Source organism: Panthera tigris, chromosome F2 (assembly GCF_018350195.1).
Source record: "Panthera tigris isolate Pti1 chromosome F2, P.tigris_Pti1_mat1.1, whole genome shotgun sequence".
Lineage (NCBI taxonomy): Eukaryota > Metazoa > Chordata > Mammalia > Carnivora > Felidae > Panthera > Panthera tigris.
Window position 1 is genome coordinate 699,758 of NC_056676.1, and position 27,789 is coordinate 727,546.

General features: G+C 37.4%; 1 protein-coding gene and 1 long non-coding RNA gene across 5 annotated transcripts in view; one reads left to right on the forward strand and one right to left on the reverse strand.

Moving 5' to 3' along the window:
• SPIDR (scaffold protein involved in DNA repair) overlaps window positions 1-27,789 on the forward strand; it is a 487,708-nt gene that overhangs the window by 120,958 nt on the left and 338,961 nt on the right. Inside the window, exons 1-3 of one of the 4 annotated variants that reach the window (XM_042972732.1) lie at window positions 16,527-16,684; window positions 18,341-18,412; window positions 18,642-18,737. The exons of the other annotated variants lie outside the window; for them this stretch is intronic. The gene's annotated coding sequence lies outside the window, so the exon portion shown is untranslated. Of the gene's footprint in view, window positions 1-16,526; window positions 16,685-18,340; window positions 18,413-18,641; window positions 18,738-27,789 lie in introns of those variants that run through there. 4 annotated transcript variants of the gene reach the window in all.
• LOC122234867 lies at window positions 18,251-27,212 on the reverse strand. Its single transcript, XR_006212810.1, has 2 exons — window positions 25,468-27,212; window positions 18,251-18,426 (listed from the first exon to the last, which is right to left on the reverse strand). It is a non-coding gene; the product is annotated as an uncharacterized LOC122234867 (long non-coding RNA).

The window sequence follows — 27,789 nt, forward strand, 5'->3', positions numbered from 1 at the left end:
CTCCATATTTAAGAGTCTCTTATGTTTTGTCCCCTCCCTGTTTTTATATTATTTTTGCTTCTGTTCCCTTGTGTTCATCTGTTCTGTGTCTTAAAGTCCTCTTTGAGTGAAGTCATAAATTTGTCTTTCTCTGACTAATTTCACTCAGCATAATACCCTCTAGTTCTATCCACGTAGTTGCAAATGGCAAGATTTCATTCTTTTTGATTGCCAGATAATACTCCATTGTTTGTATGTGTGTGTGTGTGTGTGTGTATGTGTGTGTGTATATATATGTAAATATATATATATGTATATATATATATTATGTATATATATATATATACATATATATCATATTTTCTTTATCCATTCATCCATCGATAGACATTTGAGCTCTTTCCATATATTGGCTATTGTTGTAGTGCTGCTATAAACATTGGGGTGCATGTGCCCCTTTGAAACAGCATACCTGTATCCCTTGGATAAATACCTGGTAGTGCAGTTGCCGTGTCGTAAGGTAGTTCTATTTTTAATTTTTTGAGGAACCTCCATACTGTTTTCCAGAGTGGCTGCACCAATTTGCATTGCCACCAGCAGTGCAGAAGAGATCCTCTTTCTCCACATCCTCGCCAACTTCTGTTGTTGCCTGAGTTGTTAATGTTAGTCATTCTGACAGGTGTGAGGTGGTATCTCATTGTGGTTTTGATTTGTTTTTCCCTGATAATGACTGAGGTTGAGCATTTTTTTCTTTTATGTGTCGGTTGGCCATCTGGATGTCTTCTTTGGAGAAGTGTCTATTCATGTCTTTTGTCCATTTCTTCACTGGATTATTTGGTTTTTGGGTGTTCAGTTTGATAAGTTCTTCATAGATTTTAGATAGTAACCCTTTATCTGATAGGTTGTTTGCAAATATCTTCTCCCATTTCATCAGTTGCCTTTTAGTTTTGCTGATTGTTTCCTTTGCTGTGCAGAAGCCTTTTATTTTGATGAGGTCCCAATAGTTCATTTTTGCTTTTGTTTCCCTTACTTCTGGAGATGTGTTGAATAAGAAGTTGCTGTGGCCAAGATCAAAGAGGTTTTTGCCTGCTTTCTCCTCAAGGATTTTGATGGCTTTTGTCTTACATTGAGGTCTTTCATCCATTTTGAGTTTATTTTTGTGTATGGTGTAAGAAAATGGTCCAGGTTCATTTTTCTGCATGTTGCTGTCCAGTTTTCCCAGCACTACTTGCTGAAGAGACTGTCTTTATTCCATTGGATATTCTTTCCTGCTTTGTCAAAGATTAGTTGGCCATACGTTTGTGGGTCCATTTATGGGTTCTGTATTCTCTTCCATTGATCTGAGTGTCTGTTTTTGTGCCAGATATCAATAATTTTCTAACTGAACCCAAACATACAAAATACTATAACCTAGTTTATAAAGGATTAAAAATAATTGTATTGAAGAAATTCAGCAAGGTACAAGAAAACTCAGAAAGACCATTCAATGACATTAGGAAGAAGAAATGAACTCATTACAAAAGAGGTAGAAACCATAAAGAAGAACCAATAGCCAATTCTGGAGCTGAAGAACTCTGTGAATGAGGTGGACAATACAATAACTAGTGTCTGTAATAAAGTAGAGCAAATGGAAAATTGAATAAAGGAATTATAGGGTAGGAATTTAGTAAGAACTAGTTAGAAGAGAACAAAGAGAAAAGAATGAAAATGAATGAGGAAAGCCTGTGTGATTTTATGGGACTCAATCAAAAGTTAAACATCAAAATAATTAGGATTCCAGAAGGAGATGAGAAGAAGGGGGTAGACATTTAATTAAGGAAATAATAGCTGAGAACTTCGCAAGCTTGGGGGAAGACTTGAACATCTAAGTTCAAGAAGCTAATAGATTATTAATGCCAAAAGACCTTCTCCAAGACATATCGTAATGAAACTACTAAAAATCGAAGATAAAGCCTACTAAAGCCAGCTGGGGAGAAGTAGGGGGAAAGAGTATAATCTACAAAGGAATCCCTGTTAGGTTATCAGTAGATATGTCAGCAGAAACCATGAAGGCCAAGAGAGAGGACTGACATATTCAAAGTGATGAAAGACAAAAATTCACAGCCACCAGTACTCTATCTAGTAAAGTTATCCTTCAGATATGAAAGATAAAGACTTTCTCAGAGAAACAAAAGCTGAGGGAGTTCATCACCACTAGAACTGCCTTAAAATAAAAGCTGAAAGGAGCTCTTCCAATGGAATAAAAAAGATACTACTCAACAAGAAAATATATGAAAGTATACAACATGCTAGTAAAGATGAAAATATAGTCAGATTAGAAAATTCCAATACTGTAATAGGTTAATGTATTAACAACTTAACTATAGTATAAGATTAAAGGCAAAGAGTCTTAAAAATAACTACAGTTAACTATAATTTGTTAACAAATGCACAGTATAAAAAGAGGTAAATTGTGACATCAAAAATATGAAAGGGGAGGAATAAAAGGATGAAGATTTTATGAGCAAGTGAAGATATGTTGCTTTCAGCATAAACTGGACTGTTTTATTTTGAGAGGTTCTATGTAAACCTCATGGTAACCACAAAGCAACAATCTAAGAGTGGATTCACAAAACATAAACCAAAAAACAAACAAACAAACAAAACCCACCAGAGGTGGGGGACAGAGCATGCCACCAATTTACAAAGTTACAGAGGGAGAAAGAACAAATGGAGCTATAAGGCAACCAGAAAAGAAACAATTAGATGGTAGTAGTAATTCTTGATGTATCAGTAATCATTCTACATGTAAATGGATTGAATTCACCAATCAAATGGAACAGAGTGGCTGGAAGAGTAAAAAACAAAACAAAACAAAAAACAAGACCCAACCATTTGCTGCCTTTTCAGCTCTGAAGACACGCATAAGCTCAAAGTGAAGGAATGCAAGAAGATACTCCATGCAAGTGGAAATCAAAGAAAGTGGAGTAGCCAAACTTCTGTCAGACAAAATATATTTAAAGCCAAAAATGATAATGAGACAAAGGACATTTTATCACAATAAAAGTTTCGTTATATAAGGTATAATTTTATATCCTCCCAGCCTCAAAGCACCTAAATATATTAAGCAAATACTAACAGATTGGAGGGGAGAAATAAACAACAGTACAATAATAGTCGGGGCTTCACTAACTTTTAACAATGAATACATCATCCAGACAGAAAATCAACAAGAAAACATTGGAATTGAAACATACTTTAGACCAAATGGACTTAACAGGCATGTAAAGAACATTTCACCCAACAGCAACAGAATGCACAGTCCCCACAAGTGCACATAACATTCTCTAAGATCATAATGACAGGACACAAAACAAGTCTTAGCAAATTTAAGAAGACCGAAATCATACAAATTATTTTTTCAGACAACATTGGAAAGAAACTAGAAATTGACAAGAGAAAAGTTTGAAAGTCTACAAATATGTTGAAACTAAACACACTTTTGAACAACCAGTGAGTGAAAGAAGAAACCAAAAAAATTATCTCAAAATAAATGAAAATAGAAACACAACCACCAATACCTGTAGGATGCTACAAAAGCAGTTCTGAAATAAAAGTTTATGGCAACGTGCATATGTTAAATATTAGAAGGATCTCAAATAAACAACCTAATTTTGTACCTCAAAGAACTAGATAAAAACAAATTAAGCCAAAGTTAGCAGAAGGAAGGAAATAATAAATAGCATGGCAGAAATAAATGAGATAAAGGTCAGAAAAATAATTGAAAGGACCAGTGAAACTAAGGAGCTGGTTCTGTGAAAAGATAAAATTGACAAAACTTAAGCTAGAGTAAGAAAAGGAGAAGACTGAAATAAAGATATACCTCAGAGGTATTGCAACGTTGGTTCCAGACCACCGCAATAAAACCAATATTGCCATTAAGTGAGTCAAATGAGTTTTCTGATTTCTCAAGACATTTATATAAACATTATGTTTGCAGTATACTGGCAGTGTAATGTGCAATAAATAGCATTATGTCTAAAATAACTGTACATACCTTAATTTAAAAATGCTTTATTGCTAAAAGTTGCTAATCATTATGTGAGCTTTCAGTGAGTCGTAATCAGTATTATAGATCACTGTAAAAACTATAACTAATGAGAAAGGTTGAATTTGTGAGAATTACTAAAATGTGACACAAAGATATGAAGTGAGCAAATGCTTTTGGAAAAATGGTGCCAATAGATGCTTGACAGAGGATTGCCACAGACCTTCAATCTTTACAAAATGCAGTATCTGTGAAGTGCAATAAAATGCAGTGCAATATAATGAGGTATGCATGTAAATAAAATTAGAAGTGAAATTGGGAGAATTATATAACTGATACTACGGAAATACTAAGGTCCTGGGGCACCTGGGTGGCTCAGTCAGTTGAGCAGTTGACTTCAGCTCAGATCATGGTTCAAGCCCCACGTCAGGCTCTGTGCTGACAGCTCAGAACCTGGAGCCTGCTTTAGATTCTGTATCTCCCTCTCTCTCTGCCCCTCCCCCACTCGTGCTCTGTCTCTCCCTCTCTCAAAAATAAACAAACAGTAAAAAAATGTTTTTAAATAAAAAAAGAAATAACTAAGGTCTTAAGAGACTACTATGAATGATTATATGACAGAAATCAGATAGCCTAGAAGAAACTGATATGTCTCAGCAAACCTACCAAGACTGAATCAGGAAGAAATGGAAAATCTGAACAGACCAATAACAAATAAAGAGATTACAGCCATAATCAAAAATTTCACAACACAGAAAACCTTAGGGCCAGATAGCTTCACTGGCAAATTCTACCAAACATTTAAAAGAATTAATGCCAAACCTACTAAAACTCTTCCAAAAAATTGAAGAGGAAAGGATGCTTCCAACGTTATTCTGTGAGGACAAGCATTACCCTAACACTAAGCCAGATATGGACAATATAAAAAAGTTATGAACCAATATCCCTGATAAGTGTAGATGTAAAAATTCTCAACAAAATACAGCAAACTAAATTCAGAAACACATTAAAAAGATTGTACATCTTGATGAAGTGGGATTTATCCCTAGGATGGAAGGATAGTTCAACATATGCAGATTAGTAAATCAATAATGAAATGAAAGACAAAAATCAGACAATCATCTCAGTAGATGCAGAAAAAGCATTTCACAAAATACAACATCATTTATGATAAAAACTCCCAACAAAGTATGTATAAAGGGAACATACCTCAGTATAATAAAGGCCAGCAAGCCCACAACTAACATCATACTGAGTGGTGAAAAGCTCCAATGTTAGGATGAAGACAGCTTTTACCACTGTTAGTCAGTATAGTACTGGAAGCCCTAGCTAGAGCAGTTAGGCAACACAAAGAAATAAACAGTATCCAAATTGAAAAGGAGGAAGTAAATTTGTCATTATTTGCAGATGACATTATTTTTATGTGTAGAAAATCCCAAAGACACAACCAAAAAACTGTTGGAACAAAACAATGAATTTAGTAATCTTGCAGAATACAAAATCAACATACAGAAATCTGTTGCATTTCTATATACTAATAATGAAACATTTGCAAAAGAAATAAAACTATCCCATCACAATAGCACCAAAACACATAATATATCTATGAATAATTGCACCAAGGAAATGAAAGATGAGACAAGAAAGCTGTTTACAGAAATCAAAAAAAAGACAAAAACAGGTAGAAAGACATCTTGTGTTCCTAGGTAGGAAGAATTAATATTGTGAAGATGTCCATACTCTCTAAGGTCATCTATAGATGCAACACAATTTCTATCAAAATTCAATGGAATTCTTCACAGAAAAAAAATTTCCGAAAATTTGTATGGAGCAAGACCCTGAATAGTCAAAGCAATCCTGAGAAAGAAGAACAAAGCCAGAAGCATCACACTTCCTGATCTCAAACTATACTAGAAACATTTAGTAATTAAAACACTATGGTATTAGCATAAATATAGGCACATACCAATGGAACAGAATGGAGAGGCCATAATTAGATAAGTCAACTAATATTACATAAGGGAGCCAAGAATACCTAATGGTGAAAGGATAGTTTCTTTTACAGATTTGGGAAAACTGGATAGCCACATGCTGAAAAATGAAATTGAATCCCTGTCTTCTCACAAAAATTAACTTGAAATAGATCAAAGACTTACATATAAGACCTGATACCAGGGGCACCTGGGTGGCTCAGTTGGTTGAGCGTTGGGCTTTGGCGCAGGTCATGATCTCTGTGAGTTTGAGCCCTGCATCGGGCTCTGTGCTGACAGCTTGGAGCCTGGAGCCTGCTTATGATTCTGTGTCTCCCTCTCTCTAACCCCACTCAGTCTCTGTCTCTCAAAAATGAATAAATATTAAAAAAAAAAAAAAGACCTGATACCATAAAACTTTTTGAAAAAAATACAGGGAAGAAGCATTGGTTGGCGACAATTTTTTGGCTATATCACCAAAAGCACAAATAACGAGGGCAAAAATCAATAATTGGAACTACTTCAAACTTAAAAGTTTTAGCACAGCAAAAGAAATACTAAACATAATGAAAAGGCTACCTACAGAATGGGAGAAAATATTTGCAAATCACATCAGATAAGGGCCAATATCCAAAATATAAAAAAAATAACTCCTACAGCTCAAGAATAACAACAACAGAAACCAATTAGATTTAAAAGATGGGCGGAGGAAGTAAAGAGACATTTTTCCAAGTAAAGAAGACATTCAAATGGCTAACAAGTAATGAAAAGATGCCCAAGAATACTAATCATCAGGAAAATGCAAATCAAATAGCGCAATGAGCTATTGCCTCACACCTGTTAGAATAGCTGTCATCAAAAAGATGAGAGATAACAAGTGTTGGTGAGGATGTGTAGAAAAGGGAGCCATTGTACACTGTTGATGGGAATGTAAATTATTTCATCCACTGTGGAAAGCAGTGTGGAGATTCCTCAAAGAGTTAAAATTAATCTATATGCGCCAATAATTCCACTTCTAGGTATACACCCAGAGGACATGAAAACAGAATATCAGAGAGATTTGCACTCCAGTGTTTACTTCAAGCATTCACAGTAGCCAAGATGGAAAACAACTTAACCCATGAAACAGTTTAATGGATAAAGAGGATGTGGTATCATATATGCAATGGAATATTATTCAACCACAAGAAATAAGGACATGTTGCCTTTTGTCAAAACATGGATTGATCTTGAGGACATTGTGCCTGTGAGATGAGTCAGATAGAAAAATACAAATACTGCATGATAGTACCTATATGTGGAATCTAAAAAAACCTAAACTCAAAAACAGAGTGAAATGGTAGTTACCAGGAGCTGGAGTATGGAGGAATAGGAGACATGTGTAAAGGTACAGACTTGTAACTAGATCAAAAATAAGGCCTGGAGATCTAATGCACAGTTTAGTGAATAGACAACCATATTGTATTATAATCATCAACTTACTAAGTGACTAACATCTTGATTATTCCTATGACAAAAAGAAGAAATTATAAGTGTGGGATTTAGTAGAGGTACTAACTATTGCTACAATGACAGTTACATTACAGTACATAAATGTATCAAATTAACATGTATATCTTAAATTTAATGATGTTATATGTCAAACATTTCAAATAAATAAACACATACACACATACATGTTAAGGACATACTCACCATATGACCCAGCACTCTTTATTCTAAGCATTTACCCGGATGAACTGAAAACTTAGGTTCTCACAAAATCTTGAACATGGAAGTTCAGAGCAATTTTGCTCATAGCCTCCCCAAACTGAAATTAGCCCAGAAGTCCTTCAGCCAATGGAATATTCTCAGTTAAAAGAAAACAAAACCAAAAAAAACCAAAAAACAAAAAACAAAACAAAACCTATTGATCCATGCAACAATGTGGATGAATCTTAAATGTATTTTGCTAAGTGAAAGAAGTCAGAACCAAGTATATTATAATTTTGTCATGATAGAAAACAGATCAGTGGTTGACAAAGGTTAGACTAAGGGATTGATGGCAAAGGGGCAACATGAGCTTTTAGGGAACTGTCCTTTATGTGCTGTAACAGTGGGCACATACTTTTGTTAAATCCTACAGAACTATGCACCCCAAAGAGTGAATTTTACTCTATGCACATTTAAATAAATCAACGAAATAAGGGGTATGTCGGGGGAACTCAAGACAGATATGGACTGTAGTAGATGATATAACTTCACTGAAGGGTTTGAGGAAAAGGAAGCTTACCTAAGTAACTTTGTAAAGCAGTCTTGGGTGAACTTCTGTAAGGCTAAAGACAAAAAACTATATACAAGCATGTTATTCTAGTTGGTAAATTTGTTTCTCATAGCTTCATGGCTTGGCAGTTTTGAAAGCACGTTGCATATGTACTGTTGTTTGAACAAATAAGTAAATATATATCACAATGTAGAAACTGAGAGCCAGGGAAGAATGAAGTTACAGATAAGCAATGGGAAATACTAAAATGAATTCTGTGGTGCTGTATTGGAGTTCAGTCTATCAGTGTGAACTTATGTGCTTTATATACACACACATATACATATATACGTACAGGTAGACATATTTAAGCAAGCAATGTACAAATAAATGTATGTTTACTTTCCTATGTCTGTCCACTGAGGGGGCGTAGAAGCAGTGAGCAACAAGCACACTTAGTGCCTAGTTCTTGGATTCCAAAAGCATACTCCAGTGAATCAAACGAGGGCTCCTTGGTAAAATGGAGCTGTGACCATGGCAGAGAAAATATAAAAACTGCCTGACACATCTTGTATTATCAGGAAATAAGGAAGTGTTCAGAAAACGTTGGGAGGGGAAGATCCAAAGGACCCATTTAATCTGAAAGTGTTTTGTGGGGCCAAAGCTGGAATGATTGGAGCAATGAAATAAAGAATGATAATATTGGATTATAACCCACAAAATAAAATAAATATCCATGAATACATATTGATACAGATACATGATTGAATAAATTAACAGTAAAAAAACCCAGCTTTTCCTTAGAGAAGAATTCCAACAAATGTAGAAGGAATGAAGGAAATAGAAAATCATCCTTTAGTTTATGACAGTAATAATTGCTGAAGGCAAGATCCATCAATGAGTGTTAAAATTAATGAGAAACAGGATATATTTGTATGACTTTGAAATATTTTCCCTCCAAATATGTGTTAATTACACAGGTCTGAGGCCTGTAGAAGTAGTAAAGAAGTAAGACTGAAAACTAAGTTGTTTAAGGGTGAAAAAAACCAAACGTTTGTCATTTTGTTAGTTACTTTGTGTAGACTGCTGACAGTTTTGTGGTTTCAGTCTTGTTCACTCTGAACACACTAGGACATGGGTAGCTTTCCCCCAAAGTATGAGGTGAGTGTGGACTGCTTTTAGCCAAGGATGAGAGTCAACTATCCTAGTGGTATACTGGATGGCATTTTTGGAGAGCTGGATTTTGGAGCAGGAGAAAAGGAGGATGGCAAAAATTAAAGAAAAAGACTAATTTTTTTTTTCACAGAGAAAGTGTATAGACTCCCTGCCAAATTGTGTTTTAGTTGCATCTTGCCTTTGCAGATGATTTAACATAACCTGTTTGGGAATGACGTAACTTTACTACTCTTACCTGTTTTGACTACATCGCGTGAGAGAAAGAACTGTGGCCCACATCTTTCTTCAGGGCTTTTTGCGGAAGTGACTCAATACATTGCTTCTGGATTTACTTGCTGTCCCTCCCTAATATGCCAGCTCAGTGTGCTTTGGAATTTTCCAGGTACGTTATTAGAGGATGAAGTGCAGGAGGAAGGCCAGAGCGTGGGTTCGTTGTGGTTGGGGGAGGGTTCCAGTGATTGTCCAGGGAAACACTGAAAGTGACCCAAATGGAGTAAGGATAAAACAGTTACCTGAAATAAATACGTACCAAACACTGAAAATTACTAATCGTATTTAAGTATCTTTTATGATTATATTTAAAAATTTATGAATTTAAAAATCATAATTTTATGATTATATTTAAAAGTTAAATTATATTTAAAAAATTATGTTTAAAATGTAAGCTGAGGTTCTTTTTAGCATGCATGGATCTCAGCACCTTTTTTGTGTGTGTGCCTGTGTCAGGAACACAGTGTTCTGTTAAGTCATTCAGTGATGAAAATTGCTGTCTTGCTGCCAGCCAGGGCCAAGTGCATTCAGATAAGTTTCAATGTAGGTTCTGAACAGAGTGAGGAATGCTTCTCTTGTCTTTGCATGTTAGGTGAATCTGGAGGATTGTTTTATTTTTCAGGGATATGGTTTTTTTGTTTTAAGACTTCAGATTGCAAACAGTGCTTGATACTGATAGCACTGAAATACCACGACTCACCTAACCATACCAGACAAGTATATACTACACACTATATGGACTCTGCTGTGTCATTTAAGGTATTCGGTTTTACCACCGAAGAAAACATATATTCAGAAAGTGCTTTTCTCAGTCACATATATGAATTAAAAATTAGGAAAGGTGGATTAAGAAGCAGGAAAAATGCAGTGCCTGATAACAGATGTATATCATCAAGATATATTAAAAGTATTTTATTCATTTCTTCATTTATTGGAAGGAATGGTTCTTTCTCATTATTTTTCTCATTTACTATCTGTTTTCCAATCACAGAAATGCATTCACTCTGTTGTGTTCAGTATGCAGTAAGTATATAGGAAGCTAAAGATTAGAACAGTTTTGCACGAAAATTATACATATTTAATCTAATTTTTTCCCCAAATATTTAATTTGCATATGTGTAAATGAGTGAACAAACATATCTTGCCGTATAACTAGCTCATTAGATCATCAGAAGATAACTTTTTTCCTATTCATTGCAACATGTAACCAAGGTGATTAGTTTGTGTGGATACTGATGAAGGTTTTAAAGAAGGCCTTAGTGTCTGTTGGAATATGTGATTTCTTCGCTAATGTCTGATAATGTTTCTTTTTTTGTGATTAATCACTGTCTTTCTTATTCATTAATGCTTTTCTAAAATCTGGCAGGATGCCTGTCCTCAGCTGCTCACTGTGTACTCATCATAACCTGGCTAGTCAGTGGGTAATGGTCATAGGTCAGAGTTGTAATGATGGAACAGTTAGGTCTGGGAACCTATTCTATAGTATAAAAAATACATAAAGCAAATAAATCATAAACATATACTTTTACAGACACATATTAAGTATTTAAAACCAAACATGTTATCAAAAAGCTATAAAATGAACATTTCTTTGGGGCATTGTTTTGCAATGGGTTATGTTGGCTGGGCTTCCAGTGAAGCTTGAATAGAAGAAATTTTTTTGCCCGTTAAGTCTTCCTTTGGCAAAAATAGTCATTTATTGTACTTTTAAGTACCTCCGAACAACATTAAATATTTTTTATGTAGATTGAATATGCGCGAATTTCTCAGAAAATCTTAGAGTGGTAAATATTGGAAAGAGTATATTACTGCCTTCCCCTCCTTCCTTATGAGACACAGTGTAGTTGTTAGTTGAGAGTTAGGATTTGGGTATTTCATCACCCTAGTACTCTTCCTGCTTCCACAGTGCACTTTGTCATAGCTTCCGGTGATCATTGCTCTACCTGCCTTTCTTCCCAGCTAGGCTGCAGGTTTCTTATGGCCTAGCATCGTCATGGATAAGTGAATAAATAAGTGAGGTAGAGGCAAGGCTTGCAGATCGATAGTGGCAGTGATTTTTTAAGACTTATATACTCATGAGTTAAATACCTACATACATGGTGAAAGCATACATAACTAAATGTACCTAAATATTCAAGTCTTATGGAAATAGAATTGGTGATATTATATTTTTTATTCTATATTCCTTTAAATTTCTCTACTTTTATCATAATTTTATGCCTGTAATGAGGATGATCCCTTACTTTACAAAGTAAAGGGATTGAAGTTGCTATCATGGGCACATAATTTGTCATTTAGTGACAGCTTCTTCTGAGTGTCCATCAATACACAGTTGAGAATACTTAAAATATGCATCCTGATATAATAAGAATTTTCAACCATGAGAAAAATTAACTGGAAAAAGATTCTGTACCCAATTAGAAAAAATAGTTAAAGAAATGAGTGTGTAATAAGCATGCATGATCACATGGCTCAGTGATTTGAAAACCTATTACAGGGTTTTATGTAATAATTAAATTTTAAGTAGACTGCTCATTAACAAAGCTAATGTATCCCATGGGTTGAATGTGTGATTATGATCTGTATAACTTATATTTCCAGAAAAAAATTTTTTGATGAAAAACATTACTGAACAAACAACACATTTGTCATGGGCAGCAGCATAAAGCCCTAGAAAATTTTGGATGCTAAACTTCAGTTTTAAAAACTTATATTTTGTGTAAGGGTGCTGCAGAATCTATTTTACGTCTATTTTGTCATTCAGTTTTCACAGTGACCCTGTTGAGATGAGTATTACTGTCTTCATTTTGCCTCTTGGATAACATGGCTATAGCCCAAGTTAAAAACTTGCCTGGCATATTACTCTGCTGGTAAGGGGCAGATGAGAACAACGGATGGAATCTTTGAATTAGATCATAAAAGAAGAAGCATCTCCTGTGTTCTACTAGTCAGTTTAAGTTGAGTGCTCATGTAAAAGGTTTTGAATTCTTAAATAAATAGGAAATTAAGGAATAGGGGGGAAAGTATGAATTTATCAACCAAGCTTCTAAGAGACACATTAAATTTTCTATCTTCATCTTTTACTTAGACTCTTCCATCCAAATTTCTGGCCCTTGGCACATTTTGCTATTTGGATCTAAGGGAGGGAAAATCATCCACCATGGTTCCATGTCCTAACACCCATTCCCTCGCTATGTGTCAAAACTGGCTGTGCTTATCTTGCCTGTGTGGGAGACAGTGCTGTGTTCTGCTCAGTGTATATCTGGTAGTTTTTCAAGACATCCCACTTGGTTCTAGGGTATCTACCTGAAAGAATGACCGAAGTTGAGGGGTTTAGGAAGGTCAAGAGAAGGAGGAAATTTGCTTAAGTCAAATTTCTTTTATTTTTTCTTCATCATTTCACGGTGGTTATGGATTACATTCTTTCTGTAGTATCAAGATAGCATTTCTTTCTTACCATACAATTTCTGGTTCTTTTATTTTATTGAGCTGAACGTCTAAGAAGGAATGCAAATTGAGCCTCAAACACATTTCCATATATGTGTGCTTTTATTTTGTTTTTCACTTATAAGAAGGAAATTTGCAGTCTGGAATTTGGAATTCTGAAAAAAATGGGGAAGGAAATGAGGAGGAAGTAAAGAGAAAGAAAAGAAAGGTCTCTCAAGTGTTGATACAGAGTTTTAAAGGTGCATGAAAGTGAGTAAATGACATTACAGAACATTCAATATAAATATGTTTATCTGTGGTTTAAGCAGATTTGTGTGTATTTAGTCACTAAAATACATGTGACTCACATGTGTTTTATTCTGATAATCTTTGTTCTCCAAAAGAAGTGACGAGTTGCCACCCTTACTTAACAAATCTGTTGACAAGTAAATTGGGCTTTTGCCAGACCTTTTTTATGTTTTTAATTTTAAAGACATAAATATTGAGAGAATATCTTACGTTTCCCCAAAATAATTGTATATCAAAAGTGATAGCTTTAAATTGAAAGCATTAAAATACAAAGTAGCTTTCCTAAAATGCCCCCCAGAAAAGTTGTAGCGGGTAGAAAGGTGGGTGAACTAGAGGTGAAGGAGTTGAATAAGCTGAAAGTATGAAGTGGCAAAAATAGAAATAGAAGAGGCAGAGGTAAAAGATAGCTCCAGGCATGGGGGCTAAGGGAGAGGGGATTCTTTTGAGGATCATATATTGACATCTTTGAATCTTTGCTTATGCTGAAATATCCATCCCAAACCCTCCAGCGTCATCTTTTTCTCACCCAAATTAGTGTTCTCTCCCACTTGTTTCCACAGAATTGTTTTTATAGTTAATCCATCTCTATAGTCCTTGATGGTGAAGTTGTGTGTTGTAAAGCTTTGTATTTTTGAGGACTTGGCAAGTTGCCTACAGTGAGTGCACAATAAATATTAAAAAACGAAACAAATAAAATGATAGCTTTACAATGTGCAATTACTCCTGAGTTTGGCCCATTTTCCTGTGGTGGCAGGAGACAGGACCTAACACAAATGTTCTTAATTTAATCAATCAACATTAAGATTTGAGGCTTAGAACTCCCTATACCCACCCCCAGCCCCAACAGTCTTATGAAATGAAAATGATTAAATAAAATCACTTTTTTTTCCCCTGTCTGTAGTTGTCTCTAAACATGGAGTAGCATTGGTTTAGACTGTCTGATAACAATTTCTCAGGTCAAGAGCACTCACATTTTGATCCTTATATTCACTGGGAAAAAAATTTTTTTTCAATATATGAAGTTTATTGTCAAATTGGTTTCCATACAACACCCAGTGCTCATCCCAAAAGGTGCCCTCCTCAATACCCATCACCCACCCTCCCCTCCCTCCCACCCCCCATCAACCCTCAGTTTGTTCTCAGTTTCTAACAGTCTCTTATGCTTTGGCTCTCTCCCACTCTAACCTCTTTTTTTTTTTTTTTTTTTCTTCCCCTCCCCCATGGGTTTCTGTTAAGTTTCTCAGGATCCACATAAGAGTGAAACCATATGGTATCTGTCTTTCTCTGTATGGCTTATTTCACTTAGCATCACACTCTCCAGTTCCATCCACGTTGCTACAAAAGGCCATATTTCATTCTTTCTCATTGCCACGTAGTATTCCATTGTGTATATAAACCACAATTTCTTTATCCATTCATCAGTTGATGGATCAGTGGGAAAATTTTAAAGATTTTGTGTTCCTTTCTTTTTTGTGGGTTTTTGTCCTGCCCATAGATGTTTACATTTAGAAGTTATAATGTAGGATGCACACACCTATCTTATTGAATTTTTTCTGTATTGTTAATTCATAATCATAATAAGCTTACTATAGTATATAGTTGGAGATAATTAGTGGTAACATGTTTGTGTAATTTATTTTCATTTTAAGATACTAAGTCTAGTATGACTGGGATTTCATAGATATCTGGTGATGAGAATTAGCCACAGAGGTTTCAGACCTTCTATAAATTTTAGTGTGGTTCTATTTTATATTATTAACCATAGCACTATCACTTCTGTCCCACTCTGTTGGGACATTCTATTAGTTCCAAACCTCAACAACTTCTCTTCTTTGAAAAACACCACAGGTCAAGGCTGTTTAGGAGTCCCAAGTCCTAGTTTTGTGTACCAGAGTACTTTGTAACGGAGCCTGAGAGAGCCTTTCTTTTTGGGTACACCTACAGGGGCAAAAATGAAAAGAGAGGTGATAAATACAGGATAGTGATTTTATGTCTTATATTTTCTGTAGTGATGAGGGTGGGGTATGCATTTGTTTTAATTATTTTTCCTATTTTCCTAGACCGTAACCACTGTAGGTAAACTTGAGATTTTGATCACGTAACATTATGCCCTATAGAGTTTATAAATGTTCTGTAATTTAGGGTGGAGATCATCCCTTCTCTGAAGAAAATACAGTCATTGTGTTTTGCGTATATCTTTTGTGCCTCAAAAATATGTCATGAATGGTGGTTCTCATTTTGGAATATACCACTAGCCTTATCCTCCCAGGTACCCTTCCTGCTCCAAAAAAATGGATCCTCAGTAACAAGCCATAACAGTGTGATCAGGATTGACTTTCATACCATATTGTATGTATATACGTATGCATATATGTAAAACTGTTTGAAAGAGGGTGGAGTGGTTCATCACTCTGTTTTGCAGGAATGGAGAGACTGGCTCTCCCAGAAGACAGGCAGTAAGAATCAGGTGCTCCATTTCATTGCTATGTGGCTAGTTATTTCTCAGTAGTCCATAGGCAGCCAAGCCAGATATCACCCTCAAACTGTAATTCTGTAAGCCTGGAGAAGTTTATTCTGCTCACCTTGTTTGTTATTGATTCATTTTAACTATTTAAGAACAAGTTCCAGGGTAGGAAGCCTGTGAATGCCTGTGGACCCAGGTGGCTGGTACAAGCCAGGAGGGTCCAGAGGGCCTCCCTGGCTGAGCACAAGGACCATGAACAAGCTGCAGTCAACTGTTGCTTTGTAAGAATGTGATTCCAGCTTTGCCACATCCTCTCAATTTCAAGAGAATCTGTCAATCCAGATCTGTATGTGAAATCTCCCAATTTCTACATGTAACTAGTTCAAATGAAAAATAGAAACCACATTTGAAACACTCTTTAGGGAAAAAACTAAAAACAAAGCCTTATCCACTGGTTGCTGGTTTGCATCTTGTGCTTTTTAAAAATTTATTTATTTTTTTATTTTTTGAGAGAGAGAGCGTGCACAAGCACAAATGGGAGAAGGACAGAGAGAGAGAGGGAGAGAGAGGATCCCAAGTAGCCTCTGTGCTCAGCGTGGTCTGACACAGAGCTTGAACCCACCATTGTGAGATCATAACCTGAGCCGAAGTCAAGAGCCAGATGCCCAACCAACTGAGCCACCAAGGTGCCCTGTCTTGTGCTTTAAAATATCTTGTGGTGCCCATCAGCCTTGTTCTTGGTACTGTCAGATCATAAACATGGCTTTGGTGTTGTTTGCGTTCATGGTAGGATAAGGCTGATTAGCCAGCATTTATTGTTTATGGTGAGGAGACATATATTTTTTTCACAATGCCCTCGTGCTTTTTAATACTGAAAATAAGTGATGAATGGAGTGCCTGGGTGATTCAGTTGGTTAAGCTTCCAACTACAGCTCGCACGATCTCATGGTTTGTGAGTTCAAGCCCCACATTGGGCTCTCTGTTGTCAGCACAGAGCCTGCTTTGGATCCTCTGCCTCCCTCTATCTCTGCCCCTCCCCTGCTCTCTCTTTCTCTCTCAAAAAAATAAATAAAAACGTTTAAGAACAACAAAAAAAAGGTGATGAGTGATACTGATGACACTAAAAAAATACAACTGATAAATGAATGAAATGACCACAGTTACATAAAAGGAGGTATCTAAAGTACTAGTGCTGTGACCTTACACAGTTTCATAACCTCTCTGACTTCAGTTTTATCATCCCTAAAAGGGGCTAGTAATGTCTGCTATCAGAGCTCCTTGTCAAGTTCAGGTGGGGCAACATAAGGATGAAAGTGCTTGTAAATGATAAAGTATTACAGGAGTTTGTCATAGCAGTAAGTCATTTTATTAATAATTCAGTTTTTGTGGTGTAGCCACTATAGAAAACAGTAATGGAAGTTCTGTAGCCTGTAGCCTGACAGATGTGGAAGTGAAGTGCTGGGGGTGCAGTGTGGAGTGTATGTGTGCATACATGCCTGGATGAGTGTGCATGTACGTGCACACTCCTCTGATGTTGGCATAGTGGAGGCCTGCCTTGCTGGCTCAGAAAACAGCTTGTGATGTTGTGCCTGAGAGGCTGTGAAGTGAGTTGGCCTCCCTCTTTTGCATGGTACTGACAGAACTGCTTGCAGCGTTTTTAAAGACCAGCAGTGATTGTGATGTGCAGCAGGATCCAAAGCTCCCATTTCAAATGCTATTACAGCGTTAGTGGGAGTCGGACCAGTAGGTCTTCCTCTGTGCTCTGTAGTTACATGTTAGCCATATTAGATTCTTTTTTTAAGCTTTATTTTATTTATTTTGGGAAAGAGAGGGCAGGCATGCACACACAAGTTGGGGAGGAGGAGAGACAGGGGGAGAGAATCCCAAGCAGTCTCCATGCTGTCAGTGTGGAGCCCGACTGGAGCTCAGTTTCATGAACTGTTGGATCATGATCTGAGCTGAAATCGAGAGTTGGACACTTAACCGACTGAGCTACCAAGGTGCCCCCATGTCAGGTTTATTCTATTTGTAGAATATACATTGGGTTTTCCTTTTTTTTTTTTTTTAAAGAAATGAAGTAGGTACACAAAAAATGTAAAAAGAAAAACACCCACAAATCTACTCAGCCTGAGAAATAAAACAATTGAGGGAAATTCAGGCTCTTTCCACCCATCTTTACCCATGTTCTTTTTTACTGGCAGGGATCGCCATTATAGACCAAATCCTGTCCCACCTTCAGGTGGTCGGCTCACATGTCTTCTTCTCTACCCAATGAGCTGACAAAGCAGTGAGTTTATTGGGGGTCATGTCACAGTAAGCCCTAGGGGAATCCTATAGGCTAATTCATGTGGCAAAAAAGTAACTGTAAAGGAATTACAAGACATAGAAGCTTCAGGTAGGATTTTTTGTTTATTTAGGTAGAAAAATATTTCGGACTCTTCACTTCTTGATTTCTCTTTTTTCCTTGTCCCCTGCCGTAGCCTCTGGCAGTGTCTCAAGAAGAACACTTGTTGGATGGCTACGTTCCATGTGCATGTTTGGAAGCATAATAGGTATTCACGTTATCCTGTAATATTTAAAAAGATACTCACTTTCTGATTTTGTTATTCAGAAGAGCAGAAACATGCTCTGTGCAGCAATTCCATGTGGGGGCCACAGAGCTCACATTTAGTGATGAGAATGTGGTGACAAGCTACCAGAATCTGGGTGATTTACTGTACTGTCTCTCTCAGTCCTCCCCACCTCCCTTTCTCTCTCCCTGTCTCTCTCATTGGGTTAAAGGAAAATCACTCTCTTCCAGCAAAGTTCTGCAAGCTATTCAGGGGACATAAAGAAAGGTGGCTGATGTGTCGTAGAGTCTACAACATTCATTGAAAGGTAGGAATTTGTGTTCCAAGTATACTTGGATTACTATTTCGTGGAGAAGGGGGAAAGGGGGAATAAGCTCTCAGTGTCTGTTATTGCTCCTATGAAAGAATTGTTCTTCGGTTAATTATGAAATAAAACATTTGGTTTATGATAAGAGTATATTACATATTTTTCCTAGAACAGTAAGTGATCACCTTAACCCTTGTAGACTACAACTGACCCTAGCTCCTCCCAAACTATTGCATGGCTTCTGCTTTTTTGGCCATCAAACCAAGGGTCCTGTGAGCTGAGTGTTCTTGTAGGTGCCTCTTGCTTCCTTGATCCAGACTCAGGAGCTTGAACCTCCTGGCGGCTCTCAGTTGAAATTCACTTGAAGAGCCATTGCCATCATTGGACTAATCTGGGCTGAAGGTTTTCAGAACAACCCTAGCTATTGTTCCAAGCAGTGTTCTGGTTTTACTCCTTGTTTTTCTTTTTTTTAATTGATGTATAATTGGCATATAATACTATATCACTTTCAGATACATAATGTAGTGATTTCATATTTGTATATATTGCAAAATGATCACCAGAATAAGTCCAGTTAATATCTGCCAGTCAGTGTGTTTGATCTTACAGCTTCAAAGCCACTTTTGTTTTTCTTACACTTAAGGTATAGAACCTACTCCTGGATGAGGGACTAATCCACTGGTTGGCTAGGTCCACTCAGTTGTTTAATTACCAATTGGCAGGTGCCACTTTCTCTTCAGTTCACGGATAGAATTCTCATTTGGAAAATAGCCAGTCTTCCTTTGATTTCTTTCAGTTCTGACAAATCTTACACTCTATGATTTGAATTTCCAAAATTCTGTATGTTTTTCTGCAAGTCTTTTTAGTGGCATTTCCGGTAAAGCAAACCTTATTATCCAAGAATGTTTATTAAAGTGCATCTTCATCTTTAATAAGGAAGTGAGTTTATTTTATGGTCAGAGCTTGTCTTAGATCCATAAATACTTCAGAGCCTCAAGTGAGTTTCCAAGCTTTCCCTGCATGCACATAGGCAGGAAGCAAATGGATACTCTTATTAATTTGTTTTTAATTAAAAAAAATATTTAATGTTTATTTTTGAGAGAGAGAGAGAGTGTGAGCAGGGAAGGGGCAGAGAGAGAGGGAGACACAGAATCCAAAGCAGGCCCCAGGCCCTGAGCTGTCAGCACAGAACCTGATGTGGGGCTCGAACCCACAAACTGTGAGATCATGCCCTGAGCTGAAATCAGACACTTAACTGACTGAGCCACCTAGGTGCCCCTTGTTTTTAATTTTTTTAATTGAAATATATTCTGAGAGCTGTTGGAGGGGAGGTGGGTGGGAAGATGGGCTAAATGGGTGATGGGTATTGAGGGCACTTGTTGAGATGAGCATTGGGTGTTGTATGTAAGTGCTGAATCACTGGGTTCTACTCCTGAAACCAATACTATGTTGTATGTTAACTAATTTGAATTTAAATAAGTAAATTAAAAAAATAGAAGATAAAATGTCATATAAATGTGTACAGAAAGCAAAATTGAAAAAAATTTAAAATCAATTTCAACCAAAAAATTGAAATACATTCAACATACAGCAGTGTGTAAATTTAAGGTGTACGTGGTACTTTGATACATTACATATGTAATATGATTGCCATTGTAGCGATAGTTAGCATCTCTATAACCTTATATAATTCTTATTTCTTCTTAGAGGTTAGGATAGCTTCTAGTTTTTTAGCAAGTTTGGTGATTATAATACAATGTTGTTGTCTATTTTCACTCTACTGTACATTTCAGTCTCTAGGACTTATTTGCTACTTGTTGTAAGTTTGTACCCTTAGACAATATCTGCCTTGTCCCCCCTCATTCCCTGGGAACCACCATTTAGTTCTCCATTTTTATGAGTTTAGCATTTTTAGATTACACATATAAGTGACATCATTCAGTGTTTGTTTTTCTTTGCCTGACTTATTTCACTTAGCATAATGTGCTTTAGATCCATCCATGTGGTTGCAAATGGCAGGATTGGACAGTCTTTACAATGAGGTGGGTGCCCTTTGTGTGTGGGTGCCACCTAGGCAGAGCCCCCTGCAAGCTTCCTCCTCTGCCCTCATGCACCTGTGGCTTGTTCTCTCAGCTTGTGTCTGTGCTGTGTACATACAGCACAGCACTTGTAACTAAAGAAGGAGTCCACAAATGTTTGGGGCGTATTATTTGTATAGCTTGCTTTCTTCTGCCAGAAGACCTGTATCAGGAAAAGACATATATGCATATTTCTGGACGTATCAAGCTTCTTCTGGGCCATTGCTTTATGGACAAATTTGCCCCATTCCCACTTTGCAGAGGTAGGTTTGCCCCAGCCTCCTTAGGTATCAGCTTCATAAGGTCTGCATGCCATAGGGACAGATGGCACTCCTCACTCCTGTACCATTTTCTCAGTTTCCTTCCCCCATAGGCAAACAGTATTATTAAATTCTTCCAGAAATTTAAGTAGATGCATGTGAAGATTTATTCTCCAGCCCTTTTAAACAAATGGCAGCATGCTTGTCACTTGAAGTACACGTGTAGTGTGCCCAAATCTTTTCATGGTGACACAGGAAGTCTCCCTTTTATCACCCTGGGGCAGCATTCTAGCATGTGGTGATACCCTCATCTATTTAGCCATTCTTCTGTGGGTGGACTTTCAGATCATTTCCCATCTTTTCTTAACGAAGCTGAGTTATTTACTCTTATGCACATGCCATTCTGCATGTGAAGTGTTTTTCCAAGTACCATTCCTCTTCCTACTTTGAAATTTCCTTTACCCTGTGCCCTTAATGTCTAGAAGAAGTGGTTTATTTTCCTAGTCTGTTTTCCATATACTCCCATTACCTGCATTTAAACATTAGATAAATTGACTTGTATGCAACTCTGGACTGTTATGTGTACTACTGACTCATTCCTGTAGAGACCAGAGTGGATGGCCTACTTTATTAATCTCTATTTTAAAGACTGCTCTTCTAGGCAAGGGGAGAGAGATTATAAAAAGAGATGAAATTAGGAATGGAGATATAGATTGGATTGTGGGAGAAAACCACTGTTTGCTTAACTTCTTATGTGTGCTGCATAAGAAACTGAGGGATATGAAAAAGAATATACAGTTATCCCTTGAAGAACACAGGGGTTAGGGGCACTGAGCACCCCCCCTCCTCCTGCTCAGCTGAAAATCTGAATATAACTTTTGACTTGCTAGAACTTAACTATTAATAACCTGCTGTTGACTAGAAACCCCACTCATAACATAAGCAGTCAGTTAATACATATTTTGCATGTTATATCTATTATATATTGTATCATTACAAATTGAGCTAGAGGAAAATATATTAAAATCATGGGAAAAAGAAAATGTGTACCATATTAATAAAATACACGTGGACTTGCACAGTTCAGACATGAGTCGGCTATATATGTATGTGTACTTTACACACACACAGGTCTTGATAATAGCAGGGAAGGTAAATGGCCCTACTTAACAGTGGTAGGAGTGGAGTGAGACAAAGAGAACACCAGATGGCAACAGGTGTGGAGGGCTTAAGGCGACTGTGGGTGAGAGTAAGAAAAGCCTTTGTGGAGCTAACCCCCCAAGGCTGAGATGTGTCTTGCTGCGAGAGCTCTGAGCAGAGGCCTGTGGCTGGGATGAGAAAGGGAGGTGGCCAAGAGGTGGCTGTGTGCTGTGTAGTAGGATGATAGGGTTCCAAGGTGAGTATGGGGCCCAAGGAATGGCTGGGTGTTGGAATGAGGGGCCACTGTGGTTCTGGAGTGGATAACACTGAATGTGGGGGGGGGGGGGGACTTTACTGGTAGGCCTGTTAAGATGGGGCGTGTGTGCACATGGACAGAAAGAATAGAAAGTGTCAGGGAGGTCAGGTTAGGAGACCAGAGTTTTTAATGAACTTGTTCTAGACACAGTATACTTGAGAATGGAGGGAGGAGTGAATTGTTAAGTTTATTGATGAATTAGTTTCAGTTCAGTTTGATGTCAAAGAGATTATAGAGTAAAAGAATAATCACACTAAAGCTGAGATCCTGGAGCACTGGTTACTTGGTAATGGAAATCTGAGAAAGGGGTAACTCTGAAGGGATTTATCAGTTCAGTTTTATCATGTGACATTGACTAAGATACTCAAGCATAAATGTCTCTTTGGCATTTGCAAAGATGAGTGGATTAAGTGTAAAAGGGCTAGAGGTAGAAACTTTGAAAGTTGTCCATAATTTTTGGATTTTGCACTATAAGGACTGAAAAATAAAATCCTTATATAAAGAGAACTCACATACCCTATTTCCAATCAGTGCTATAAAATTCTTGCTTCATTCCAAGAGTACGAGTGGGAGAGAGGGGCAGAAGGGGGGGGGGGAGGGTTGGCAGAAAGAGAGAGAGACAGAGAGAGACAGAGAGAGAGACAGAGACAGAGAGACACACAGAGAGAGAGAGAGAATATCCCAAGCAGGCTCCATGCCCAGTATAGAGCCTGATGTAGGGCTCGATCCCACAACCCTGGAACCATGGCCTGAGCCCAAGTCAGGAGTTGGACACTCAACCGACTGAGCCACCCAGGGGCCCCTTGTGTTTTCTTTATAAACTGCAGTACGTGGAATTCTAAAATGACTTCCAACATCCCCACTCCCTGTTGTGCCCTGCATAATCCCTGAGACTGTGTAGGATGGAGTTTACTCTCACGATTAGATTTTGTTGTGTGGCACAGTAGACATTAAGAAGAGAATCCTCAGTGGGTCTGACCTGATCCTATGAGCCATTTAAATCTGGGTCTAGAGGTCAGAGACAGAAAATCAGAGCAGGAGAGGGATTTATGTACTACTGTTGGTTTAAAGTTGGAAGGGGCCACAAGTCAAAGAATGTGGCAGCATCTGGGAGCTCAGTGTGTACCCTGGCTGACAGCCAGCACAGAAATAATCATAAAACCTCAAGGAGCTGAACTGTGCCAACAGAAGAGTGATCTTGGAATTGGATTTTTCTCCAGACCCTCCAAAGGAGACCTAATCCCACCCAACACCTTATTTTCAACTTGGTGATACCCTGAGCAGAGGATTCAGTTAGAACATGCAAGACTTCTGGCCTATAGAACGATGAGCTCATAAATGAGTGTGGCTATAAGCCACTGAGTTTGTGCTAACTTGTCTACACAGTAGTAGAAAAGTAATACAGTGTTTGTGAGCAGCAGTTGATGGAGACAACAGGTATACATCATTGTATAAACCCACATATTTAAGGGGCACCTGGGTGGCTCAGTCGGTTAAGCGTCTGACTTCAGTTCAGGTCATGATTTCACAGTTTGTGAATTTAAGCCTTGCATCGGGCTCTCTGCTCCGAGAGCAGAGCTTGCTTCAGATCCTCTGTCTCCTTCTCTCTCTGCCCCTCCCCTGCTCACATGTGTGCACGTGTGTGCACTCTCTGTCAAAAATAAACAAACATTTATTTAAAAACCTACCTATTTAAGATAGGGGGAGTATGTCAATGAAAGGAAGTTAAATAGCTGACAAAAAAATTCTACCACCCTGGTGTGTCCTAGCATATTCACAGGTTCATCTCTACCACCCAAACCTCTTATTTGACCCCCCCTGGCTGATAAGTGCTGATATAGCACTTATTTGAGCCCCCTGGATCTGGCTTTGTGCCCTATGGCACTTAGTGCTCCTTCCTTTAATAGCACTTAATATACTATGTTGTAACAGATTATTCCTTGTCCATAACCAGCATGAGTTTCACTCAGTATTGTAGTAGGATCATCTAGCAGAGTACTTGGTGTTCAGGAAGCATTTATTAACTGAATGAAGGTAAGGAAGGAAATACTAGTTGGAGATAAAAGGGCAGCTGAAGAAAAATGGGAAGAAAGGAAGATAGAGATCATAAGAACACAGTGATCCAAAAGCCAAAGTAGAAACTGTAGGATGATGGACATCAGTGGTTATTACAGAGTCAGAAGGAATTGAGAAGTCAAAAAGATGATTTTGCTAGGGAGATTCCCAGTCCTGAATGCAGATTGTTCATAGTAGAATAGTGAATGCTAAAACAAGATTTGAGTGATAATTAACCACAGACCCTCAGTGCCTCACAGTGTCTTGCAGAGGTGATTGTGGTGTGGTCTTGATGTAAAGAGAGAAGGTGGCATGGTGGATAAACTTCACACTCACTTTCCTTACACAGGAAAGAAAGTCACATGGTCTTTTATGAAAAATTGTTAGCAGTTTCTTTCTTTTTAATATATGGAGGCTACTATGGACTAAAAGCAAACATGCCTGTAATACTGTTTCTGCTTAATGGTAGAAAAGATCTGCTGTATGCATAATTTACAAGCATCAGAAAAAGAATTCTGGGCATGATAAAAAAAATTAAAAGAGAGATAAGCAGCCAGGATATGAAGTCCCTATTGAGTTCCTAATATGTACCAATTATAGGGATAGAAACAACTCTCACTAAAATTTCCTTAAGCCTTATTATGTGAAAGTTGTATTACAGTAAAAACGATAGCTTGGGCTATTTCATATAACACCAAACAACTGACTGGTAACGTGTCCTCTGTGATAGGGTACATTTTGTGGGCAAGTGGAAATAAACTTTAGGAGAAGTTAGCCATTTGGTATACAGAGACGAGAAGCTTATTATGGGATGGGCTTGTACATGAAGAGGACATTGCAGGACATCATAAAACAAAGAGAAATATGACTAAGATTCTTACAGTGTGTAGGAGCAGATGAATGCGTGTTCTTCCTCTGTTCCTTTCAGTCGGTATCATCATCAGACATCTTTCCAGAAGATCTTTCTGTAAGGAACAGAAGATACTGACAGATCCTAACAGAAAGACAGTTAATGTAGGCATGATTTGGCTTTTGTGGGCGAACTTTGCCCCAGACTGCATTGGGAAAGCTTCATATTTACAATTAATGATAACCTGAATATACTACTTAATGTTTTAGTATGTTTGAGATCATAAGTAGTTTTTTCAGATTTTCTCAAGTTCTTGAGACACTTAATTTTCCCTCTTGACTTCCTCTTCATCTTAGAAACTGCAATTTCCTTTGTAGGAACAGCTTCCTGCTGGGTGCTGTTCTCTTTGGCCACTTCTGTCTTGGATGCCCTGTGTTTTTACCTAAACCCATAAATGCATTGCAACACTATTCCATTTCATCATCCTATGAATTGAGAAAGTCTAGCAGGAAATCACAAGTTGACTGTCTCCAACAAAAGCCTCATGTTTCTTGGTTGCTGTGTCATGGTAGGCAGTTGGTATTCTGAATGGCAGTTATTAAGAGGACACTTTGTAGAAAAAAACTTATTTTCTAAGGATATATTTAAGAGGCTAATCATCTTGGAAACAGAGTACATGTGGAAAGAAAATATTTTCACCAGTGTCTAAAAAAGATCCTATTTCCAGTGCTGTTTTCCCTTATGGACATATTAAATTCCTTAATTTACAACAGTGACTTTTGATTTGTCTATTTGTTTTTATTTTTACAGATGTTTTGTGTGTTTCCTCACCCTCCCAATTTTGAGTCTTTTTCTTTAACAGAGTGGAAAGAGATCTCCATTAATTTTATATTTCATCCTCTCTTGTGTTCTGCACACTCTGTTGTGTACTGTTAATCTTTTCTGTGCAGGAGCTGATTTCATTATTATCTTTTGGAAAGGTAGTTTCCTAGATATAACAATGGGTCAGAACAGAAGTGGTCAACCTTTCAAGTGAATAGTCTCTTAAAATTTTTGTTGTGGTCTCCTGGGGCCTCCTTTTGTGTGTATGACATCTAATGTAAAAAGAAATGTCTCCTCACCCTCCAAAGCAGAAGGAACCTCTTTAGTTTCCTTCTCTATCAACTGCAGAAGTGGTGTAAAGTTTATTTCCCCTTTGTTGATATTCAGATGGAACATTGTCCCTGGGGCTCCCAGCACATTAGGGAAAGGTATTTGTGAAAAAAACATATTTTTCTGCTGTTGTTATTCAGAGATCAGATAGAGAGAAGTTTTCAGTAAGTAATATGGCCAAAGTTAATTTATTTCACGTTCTATCCTATAGTAAATTCCTCTAAGTTAATCTATATTCTTAGAGCCATGCAAACCAAGTTGGGGTTTCATGAAGCTAAAAGTCTCAAAGAAAGGACAGACATGTATACAGATACTTTTAGTACATAGAAAAGGGTGCAATGTATGGTGATTAAAAAAAAAAAAAAAAAAAAAAAGCTCTCTGTGGGTTAGGAAAAAACTCCATGGTAGTTACATGCTAAAAGAAGTATAGGAAAATATCAGTGGTAGAATCTAGATGATAGATAGGTGGGTGCTTGCTATAAAATTTACTCATAGAATGTTGGGGTTGGAGAGAAAGGCTTTGATGAAGGATACTTGAACAAAATCTTCAACATTGAGTAGAAGTGGCCAAGTAGGCAAGAAGGAGGAAGTACATTCCAGATAAAAGAAATAGTATGAGGAAAAGAGAAGGGAGAGGAAGGGAGCAGAGGGGAAAGGGAAAGAGAAGGGGAAGGAAAGGAAGAGCATTCTGGGGAAATTCAGTATTTTGGTGCAACTGAGTTAGGTTTTTTTATGGAAGAGCAGTACGAAATGAGATTAGAGAATTAATATCATGAGGGCCTTGAATGTCAAACTGTTTGCTTTTTATTTATGCCTGCAAAAGACAGAGTTCTTTCTCCATATTTAACAAAACAAAACTCACACCTTTCTTGACTATGCTTTTCCTGCAGGTTCTGCTTCATTCCCCAGACCCCATGTAACATAAAATTTCTTGAGACATGTGTCTAAGTTTGCTGTCTCTAATGTCTCTCTAATGTCTCTCCTCCGTCTCCTGTGCAGCTTTATTCCTTCCCCAATGGTGCTATTCCCTAAGGCCACCAAGGACCTACACAGGGTTCAATCCAAAGGCAAACTATCTATCATCATCCTACGTGGCTTATCAGCAGCATTGACACTACTGATCATTTGTTCTTCCTTAAAAAGTACAATTAGAGATTTTTTTTTTGAGGGATGACGATGAAAACCATCAAAGTATAATTGT